Source organism: Ranitomeya imitator, chromosome 1, assembly GCF_032444005.1.
Source record: "Ranitomeya imitator isolate aRanImi1 chromosome 1, aRanImi1.pri, whole genome shotgun sequence".
Taxonomy (NCBI): Eukaryota; Metazoa; Chordata; class Amphibia; order Anura; family Dendrobatidae; genus Ranitomeya; species Ranitomeya imitator.
Genome location: NC_091282.1, coordinates 577628053 through 577638551, shown reverse-complemented (window position 1 = coordinate 577638551; position 10499 = coordinate 577628053).

Below are 10499 nucleotides of genomic sequence, written 5' to 3'. Positions count from 1 at the left end.
TTCCCCCGCCTGGAAGTCTGACATTTTTTACAGTGCGAAAATACGGTTTTTCGCTCAAAATTAAACTTTCCGCCCATGGAACGCACACTGTGCCCCCACCTTGGAGAGTCGCTATGGCGTACTCAGGGTGACTATTAAGCCCACAGACAACCTCCACAGGCCGACTATTAAGCCCCCTCCGTCTTCCGCAGGGCCGACTATTAAGCCCTCCACCGACTTCCGCAGGGCCGACTATTAAGCCCCCCTCCGACTTCCACAGGGCCGACTATTAAGCCCCCCTACGGAGTCCACTCAGCCAGCGACTGAAACGTGGTGAGCGGGGTGTGCGCATCCCGGCCGCGCCCAAAGTGCTTCGCCGCGGTCATGGCTGTCGCCACCGAAAACGGCAAATGTTTGTTTCGGCCAAGCTGCAAGGATACATCTCGGAACACAAAAACCAAACCGGTGGGGACATCCTACAGAGAAACACCGAGCCTGCTCTAGGGGACAGGGACAGAAGGCCGTTCGCCTTCCGAGAGCCCTCACCTGGGTGAGGACCCAAGATGTGCCCTTCTGACAGTGGTTACCTCCAGAGAACCAGGACCCCCGTGGGAAGGGTCCTGCCAAGCTCGGGTCGCCCAGATTCGCCTCTCTCACTCAGGTCACGCGCCCAGCCAACGTCCGCAGAAGACTTCCGATAAACACCGAGCCTGCTCTGGGGGGACAAAGACAGAAGGGCGTCCGCCTTCCGAGAGCCCTCACCTGGGTGAGGACCCAAGATGTGCCCTTCTGACAGTGATTACCTCCAGAGAACCAGGACCCCCGTGGGAAGGGTCCTGCCAAGATCGGGTCGCCCAGATTCGCCTCTCTCACTCGGGTCACGCGCCCAGCCAACGTCCGCAGAAGACTTCCGATAAACACCGAGCCTGCTCTGGGGGGATAAAGACAGAAGGGCGTCCGCCTTCCGAGAGCCCTCACCTGGGTGAGGACTCAAGATGTGCCCTTCTGACAGTGATTACCTCCAGAGAACCAGGACCCCCGTGGGAAGGGTCCTGCCAAGCTCGGGTCGCCCAGATTCGCCTCTCTCACTCGGGTCACGCGCCCAGCCAACGTCCGCAGAAGACTTCCGATAAACACCGAGCCTGCTCTGGGGGGACAAAGACAGAAGGGCGTCCGCCTTCCGAGAGCCCTCACCTGGGTGAGGACCCAAGATGTGCCCTTCTGACAGTGATTACCTCCAGAGAACCAGGACCCCCCGTGGGAAGGGTCCTGCCAAGCTCGGGTCACCCAGATTCGCCTCTCTCACTCGGGTCACGCGCCCAGCCAACGTCCGCAGAAGACTTCCGATAAACACCGAGCCTGCTCTGGGGGGACAAAGACAGAAGGGCGTCCGCCTTCCGAGAGCCCTCACCTGGGTGAGGACTCAAGATGTGCCCTTCTGACAGTGATTACCTCCAGAGAACCAGGACCCCCGTCGGAAGGGTCCTGCCAAGCTCGGGTCGCCCAGATTCGCCTGTTTCACTCGGGTCACGCGCCCAGCCAACGTCCGCAGAAGACTTCCGATAAACACCGAGCCTGCTCTGGGGGGACAAAGACAGAAGGGCGTCCGCCTTCCGAGAGCCCTCACCTGGGTGAGGACTCAAGATGTGCCCTTCTGACAGTGATTAGCTCCAGAGAACCAGGACCCCCGTGGGAAGGGTCCTGCCAAGCTCGGGTCGCCCAGATTCGCCTCTCTCACTCGGGTCACGCGCCCAGCCAACGTCCGCAGAAGACTTCCGATAAACACCGAGCCTGCTCTGGGGGGACAAAGACAGAAGGGCGTCCGCCTTCCGAGAGCCCTCACCTGGGTGAGGACTCAAGATGTGCCCTTCTGACAGTGATTACCTCCAGAGAACCAGGACCCCCGTGGGAAGGGTCCTGCCAAGCTCGGGTCACCCAGATTCGCCTCTCTCATTCGGGTCACGCGCCCAGCCAATGTCCACAGCGGATTTCCGACAAATTTTCACTGAAAATTCAACTTTGTGCCCATGAACCAGACACTTTACCCACACTTGGGTCTCTATCTTGGGGTACTTTACAACATATTGACGACCCATGAGGTTGAAGTAGGGAAAATGTGAGATTTTTTTTTTTTACAAAATCGGGATTGTCTCAAAATTTTTCTAAAAATGTCTAAGGAAGTGTCCTTGACATAACACCTGAGATTTTTCCCTTTCTGAATGTATGACACAACAGGATTCGAACCCGAGACGCCAGCTCGGCAAGGCCGCAGCGCTAACAAGTGAGCCACCGTGCTTTGACTGGGATCGATGGATCCAGTTAGTACCCAATCCGTTACAGATATGACTGATCGACAGCCGTGTAGGTGCCACCCCCTGGGGCTGAGTCATCCCCCGTGATGCCGTATAGGCGATTATGGCAGGTGGATCCGGTCAGGTGCCACCCCTGGGGCTGAGTCATCCCCCGTGATGCCGTATAGGTGATTACAGCAGGTGGATCAGGTGAGGACCAGAATACGTGTGCACATACCGAAACCCTAACCCTAGCCCTAACCCTACCCCTAACCCTAGCCCTACCCCTAACCCTACCCCTAACCCTACCCCTAACCCTAGCCCTACCCCTAACCCTACCCCTAACCCTAGCCCTACCCCTAACCCTACCGCTAACCCAACCCCTAACCCTAACCCTAGCCCTAACCCTACCCCTAACCCTAACTCTAGCCCTAACCCTACCCCTAACCCTACCCCTAACCCTAACCCTAGCCCTAACCCTATTCTAACATTAGTGGAAAAAAAAAATTCTTTATTTTTTTATTGTCCTTACCTATGGGGGTGACAAAGGGGGGGTCATTTATTATTTTTTTTATTTTGATCACTGAGATAGATTATATCTCAGTGATCAAAATGCACTTTGGAACGAATCTGCCGGCCGGCAGATTCAGCGGGCGCACTGCGCATGCGCCCGCCATTTTGGAAGATGGCGGCGCCCGGGGAGAAGACGGACGGACCCCGGCAGGATCGGTAAGTATGATGGGGTGGGGGGGAGCACGGGGGGGGATCGGAGCATGGGGGGGGTGAATCGGAGCGCGGGAGGGGTGGAACGGAGCATGGGGAGGGTGGAACGGAGCACGGGGGGGTGGAACGGAGCACGGGGTGGAACGGAGCACGGGGGGGTGGATCGGAGTGCAGGGGGGGTGATTGGAGCACGGGGGGATGATTGGAGCACGGGGGTGAGCGGACAAGAGCACGGGAGGGAGCGGAGCACAGGACGGAGGGGAGCGGGGCAGTGTACCGGACAGATCGGAGGGCTGGGGGGGCGATCGGTGGGGTGGGGTGGGGGCACATTAGTATTTCCAGCCATGGCCGATGATATTTCAGCATCGGCCATGGCTGGATTGTAATATTTCACCCGTTATAATAGGTGAAATATTACAAATCGCTCTGATTGGCAGTTTCACTTTCAACAGCCAATCAGAGCGATCGTAGCCACGGGGGGGGGGGTGAAGCCACCCCCCCTGGGCTAAACTACCACTCCCCCTGTCCCTGCAGATCGGGTGAAATGGGAGTTAACCCTTTCACCCGATCTGCAGGGACGCGATCTTTCCATGACGCCACATAGGCGTCATGGGTCGGATTGGCACCGACTTTCATGACGCATACGTGGCGTCATGGGTCGGGAAGGGGTTAAAAACGCATGCGTTTTTTTGTACGCGTTTGGTCACATTTAACGACGCATGCGTTTTTTGCTGCATGCGTTCATTTGCAGAAATGCAAAATGTAGTATTTTTAGAGGCTTTTTTTGACGCATAAAAATGCATGCGTTCGTTTGCGTTTGATTTGCGTAAAAAAATGCATTGGACTCTATGGAAATGCATGCGTTTTTACGTACATGCGTTTGCATGCGTTTTTGAACGCATGTGTTTTAATTAAGATAAGCATGTCTAGACACTGACAAGCCACCCCCCTAGCATCAAGGTGATAAAAGGGAGGTTGGGGGAAGATTCAGGACACTTCTCATCAGACTCTCAAGAAGACAAGACACTGTGAGGACGCATTTTGGAGGACAAGACCCAGATCAGTGTGAGTATATCCTAACCAATGCCTTTTTTTTCTAATTTTTGGCTCTACATGTCCTAATTTCTTCCATTTCTTTTTTTCTACATGCATCAGAATGTCTTCTTCGGAGTCTTCATCTGGTGAGGAGTTTGAGCCACGTCAGTCGGAAGTGGAGCATGTCAGTGAGGTGAATATTTGCCTCTTCAGCTTGGTAAGTATTCACTGTCACATCGACACATGTGACAATTTGATTTTTCCTTTTTTTTAGAGCACTTCTACTGAGGCACAGACCGGGCAGGAGCAGCGGAGTCAAGCTCCGGTGGGAAGACGGCAGCGGGTATGTATAATACAAGGCTGACTGTCCTCATTGTAATATTCTTGAATCTTCCTTTCTTTACACTCGTATTTCTTTAAATTTTTCTTCTGGAATCCTTTTGTATGTTGACTTTCATATTCATGCCATTTCTCATCATCTGTTATCTTTCTTTTCCTTATGTGATTGAGCAAACTTTAATGATTTTCTTTAAATTTTAGGTTTCACAACGGGACGATGACCTTATCGACAATGACCTCCTAATAACCCTGGTCCAGAAGCGAGTTCCATTGTGGGACAGCAGGGATCCACTGCATTCGATGAACAGCACGCTCCGCCGTTCATGGAATGAGGTGGCCCAAGCGTTGTGGGATGGCTGGGACAATGCCCCGTCACGGGTCCGTAATGCATTTGGTAAGTATTGCACTGCAGTGTGAAGCAGAAGAGACCTTGGCCGTGCTCTCTTGACTGTGTGTGATGAAAGAAACTCTTCGGAGTTTCTTTCATCACACACAGTTGTCTTTGCACGGCAAAAAGTCCATTTCCTGACCATAATTTTTTTTTTTAAACAGTGGACAAAGTAAAAACACGTTGGCGTTCCATGAAGGACCGCTTCAACAAGGACGTGCGCCAAGAGAGTCGTGCTGCCAGTGGTTCAGGAGCAAAGATCAGACTGTACAAATATCATTGTATGCTGTCATTTTTAAGACCGGTCCTTCTCCAGAGAACGTAAGTTTTTCTTCTCACATGCTTTCGGTTGTATTGTATTGACATAATCTGTATTTTAAAATTCCACAGGATTTAGCGTCTGGTTATTTTTTGGTATTAGTTTTCTGTTTCCTTTTTTCACAGCACACACAGCATGACTGTCGGCCGAGGTTCAGGAGCGGTCCTTCCTCCGGCAGCAACGGACCCGTCCCAGCTATCCAGCAGCGCAGCAGCAGGTGGGCCTTCCACACTAACTGGAGACCAGGGAGCTGGCCCATCAGGTATTCCTCTTTCGCAGTCCTCTTCCACTGCACCCTTTTTTTCGGGCTCATCCCGGCAGCATCAGAGGGCTTCGGATAGGTCACTCATGCCCGAGTTTTTGCACTTGAGCTCGGTTTTACACGAAGCAATCAAGGCTTTAGGTGACCGAATGGATGTTTCTCACAAACTCTTGAATTGCCGTATCCAGGAGGTCACCAAAAGCCTTGATCAAGTGAAAGCTGACCTCAAGAGGCCAGCTCATCATTTTTTCAACCAAATTGAGCAGGGCAGGTCGGAACACCTTAGCCCTGATCTCCAGCTCAGTGTGATGCAGGCCTGCAATGCTGCTTTTGTGCAGGCTATGCAGCAGAGTCGGTATTTACAGCAGACAGTGGCGGCATATCCAACTGTGCCGTCACTGTCACGATTAACCTCCATGCTGACCTCTGCTGCATACCACTGCACGGCCACCTCAATTCCTTCCACAGGTGGACTCCACTACAGCGCCAACACCATAACGAGTGCAGTTGGACATCCCACCGCCACCACCGTGACAACCACTGCTCCGGCTTGGACCTCCTCCACTGACACCACAATGCAGCAGGACCCTGGCGTGGCTTTTCGGACTGGCCCCACCCCAATGCAGCAGGACCCAGGCATGGCTTTTTGGACCGGCCCCACCCCGATGCAGCAGGACCCAGGTGTTCTGATCTGGTGACCTTGGAGCAACATGGAAACTTTCACTGGAGTAGGTGGTCACTATACTGACCGCAAATCCTGATCTTAACACCGCAACTAGAAGTAGCCGTGGAGTGTACCTAACAAGCCCTAGTCACCTCTCACAGCCGGAGGACTAAATACCCCTAAAGATGGAAATAGGAATACTATCTTGCCTCAGAGCCGAACCCCAAAGGATAGACAGCCCCCCACAAATATTGGCGGTGAGTCGGAGAGGAAAAAACATACACAGGCAGAAAAACAGGATTTAGCACAAGAGGCCACTCTAGCTAAAATAGGACAGGATAGGACAGAGTTTTGTGCGGTCAGTATTAAAACCCTTCAAAAATATCCACAGCAGAATATACAAAAACTTCCTACATCTAACTAAAGACGTAGGAGCGTAAATCTGCAACTCCAGCGAATCCTACATTCAGAGCAGGAATACAATCAAAAACAAGCACACAGCCTGTGTGCCACAGAAAGAGAAACAGACACTTATCTTTGCTGAAATGGCAACCAAGCAGGAGAAGCCAGAAAGAGATCCATCATATCCCAAAAAACATTGACAACTGGCAAGGACTAATGAGTCCTGCAAGCCTAAATATCCCCAGTCAGAACTGCAATTAGCAGATACACCTGTTCAAGACTGCAGCCGAGGAACAACTGCATTACCATCTGCTACCACCAGAGGGAGCTCAAAAGCAGAATTCACAACAGTACCCCCCTTGAGGAGGGGTCACCGAACCCTCACCAGAGCCCCCAGGACAATCAGGATGAGCCAGAGGAAAGGCACGAACCAAATCAGCAGCATGGACATTAGAGGCAAAAACCCAAGAATTATCCTCCTGGCCATAACCCTTCCATTTGACCAGGTACTGAAGCTTCCGCCTCGAAAAACGGGAATCCAAAATCTTCTCAACAACATATTCCAACTCCCCATCAACCAACACAGGGGCCGGAGGATCGACAGAGGGAACAATGGGCTCCACATATTTCCGCAATAAAGATCTATGGAAGACATTATGGATAGCAAAAGAGGCCGGAAGCGCCAGTCGAAAAGACACCGGATTAATAATCTCAGAAATCCTATAAGGACCAATAAACCGAGGCTTAAACTTAGGAGAAGAAACCTTCATAGGAACATGGCGGGAAGACAACCAGACCAGATCCCCAACCCGAAGCCGGGAACCACCACACCGATGACGATTAGCAAAACGTTGAGCCTCCTCTTGAGACAACACCAAATTGTCCACCACATGAGCCCAAATCTGCTGCAACCTGTCCACCACAGAATCCACACCAGGACAGTCCGAAGGCTCAACCTGCCCAGAAGAAAAACAAGGATGAAAACCAAAATTACAAAAAAAGGCGAAACCAAGGTAGCCGAACTAGCCCGATTATTAAGGGCAAGCTCGGCCAATGGCAAGAAAGCCACCCAATCATCCTGATCAGCAGACACAAAGCATCTCAAATACGTCTCCAAAGTCTGATTAGTTCGCTCGGTCTGACCATTTGTCTGAGGATGGAACGCAGAGGAAAAAGACAAATCAATGCCCAGCCTAGCACATAAGGCCCGCCAAAATCTAGAAACAAGCTGGGAACCTCTGTCGGACACAATATTCTCCGGAATACCATGCAAACGGACCACATGCTGAAAAAACAACGGAACCAAATCCGAAGAGGAAGGCAATTTAGGCAAAGGCACCAAATGAACCATCTTAGAGAACCGGTCACAAACAACCCAGATAACTGACATCCTCTGGGAAACCGGAAGATCGGAAATAAAATCCATAGAAATATGCGTCCAGGGCTTCTCAGGGACCGGCAATGGCAAATGCAACCCACTAGCACAGGAACAACAAGGCTTGGCCCGTGCACAAGTCCCACAGGACTGCACAAAAGAACGCACGTCACGCGACAAAGAAGGCCACCAAAAGGACCTGCCATCCAAGTCTCTGGTACCAAAAATGCCAGGATGACCAGCCAACACGGAACAGTGAACCTCAGAAATCACTCTACTAGTCCATCTGTCAGGAGCAAACAATTTCCCCACAGGACAGCAATCAGGTTTATCAGCTTGAAATTCCTGAAGAACCCGTCGTAAATCAGGGGAAATGGCAAAAAGGACCACCCCTTCTTTCAGAATACCGACGGGTTCTAAGACCTCAGGAGAATCAGGCAAAAAACTCCTAGAGAGGGCATCAGCCTTAATGTTCTTAGAACCCGGAAGGTACGAGACCACAAAATCAAAACGGGAAAAAAACAAGGACCACCGAGCCTGTCTAGGATTCAGCCGTTTAGCAGACTCGAGGTAAATCAAATTCTTATGATCAGTCAAGACCACAATACGGTGCTTAGCTCGCTCAAGCCAATGTCACCACTCCTCAAACGCCCACTTCATAGCCAACAACTCCCGATTGCCGACATCATAATTGCGTTCCGCAGGCGAAAACTTTCTGGAAAAAAAAGCACACGGTTTCATCAAAGAACCATCAGACTCCCTCTGAGACAAAACGGCCCCTGCCCCAATCTCAGAAGCGTCAACCTCAACCTGAAATGGAAGAGAAACATCCGGTTGGCGCAGCACTGGAGCAGAAGTAAATCGACGTTTAAGCTCCTGAAAGGCAGAGACAGCCGCAGAGGACCAATTCGCCACATACGCGCCTTTCTTCATCAAATCGGTCAAGGGTTTAACCACGCTGGAAAAATTAGTAATGAAACGGCGATAAAAATTTGCAAAACCCCAAAATTTTTGAAGGCCTTTCACAGATGTGGGTTGGATCCAGTCATGAATAGCTTGGACCTTAACAGGATCCATTTCTATAGACGAGGGAGAAAAAATAAAACCCAAAAAAGAGACCTTCTGAACTCCGAATAGGCACTTAGGCCCCTTCACAAACAAAGCATTATCACGAAGGATCTGGAACACCATCCTGACCTGCTTCACATGAGACTCCCAATCATCGGAAAAAATCAAAATATCATCCAAATATACGACCATGAATTTATCAAGATAATTGCGGAAAATATCATGCATGAAAGACTGGAACACAGATGGAGCATTAGGGAGCCCAAATGGCATCACAAGGTATTCAAAATGGCCTTCGGGCGTATTAAATGCAGTTTTCCATTCGTCACCCTGTTTAATACGAACAAGATTATATGCCCTTTGGAGGTCAATCTTAGTAAACCAACTAGCCCCCTTAATCTGAGCAAACAAATCAGTAAGCAAAGGCAAGGGATATTGGAATTTGACCGTGATCTTATTAAGAAGATGATAATCAATACAGGGTCTCAAGGAGCCATCCTTCTTAGCAACAAAAAAGAAACCCACTCCCAATGGTGACGAAGAGGGCCGAATATGCCCCTTCTCCAAAGACTCCTTACCTGTGCGGAGGAAGGGAACTGGACTTGGGCTCATCAAATACTGTACATCCTGGAAATTCGACAAAAACTCAGGGACCTCAGAAGAGGGGGAAGAGGAAATTGACATCAAAGGAACGTCACTATGTACCTCTTGACAACCCCAACTAGTCACCGACATAGTTTTCCAATCCAGCACCGGATTATGTTCCTGTAACCATGGAAAACCCAGTACAACAACATCATGCAGGTTATGCAACACCAGAAAACGGCAATCTTCCTGATGTGCAGGAGCCATGTACATAGTCATCTGTGTCCAGTACTGAGGTTTATCCTTGGCCAAGGGTGTAGCATCAATATCCCTCAAAGGAATAGGGCTCTGCAAAGGCTGCAAGGAAAAACCACAGCGCCTGGCGAATTCTAAGATCATTAAGTTCAGGGCAGCGCCTGAATCCACAAATGCCATGACAGAAAAGGACGACAATGAGCAAATCAGGGTCACAGATAAGAGAAATTTAGGCTGTATACTACTAATGGTAACAGACCTAGTGACTCTCTTAGTACGCTTAGGGCAATCAGAGATAACATGAGCAGAATCACCACAGTAAAAACACAGCCTATTCTGATGTCTGAATTCCTGCCGTTCTGTTCTAGTCAAAATCCTATCACATTGCATAGGTTCAGGACTCTGCTCAGAGGATACTGCCATATGGTGCACAGCTTTGCGCTCGCGCAGACGCCGATCAATCTGAATGGCTAGCGACATAGATTCGCTCAAACCAGCAGACATAGGAAAGCCCACCATAACATCTTTAAGGGCTTCAGAAAGACCTTTTCTGAAAATAGCAGCCAGAGCCTCTTCATTCCATTTAGCGAGCACAGACCATTTTCTAAATTTCTGGCAGTTTAACTCTGCCGCTTCCTGACCTTGACACAAGGCCAACAGGGATTTTTCTGCATGATCCACAGAATTAGGTTCGTCATACAATAATCCGAGCGCTTGAAAAAATGCATCAACATTCAATAATGCCGGATCCCCTGTTTCAAGAGAAAAAGCCCAGTCTTGAGGGTCACCACACAGCAAGGATATGATGATTTTT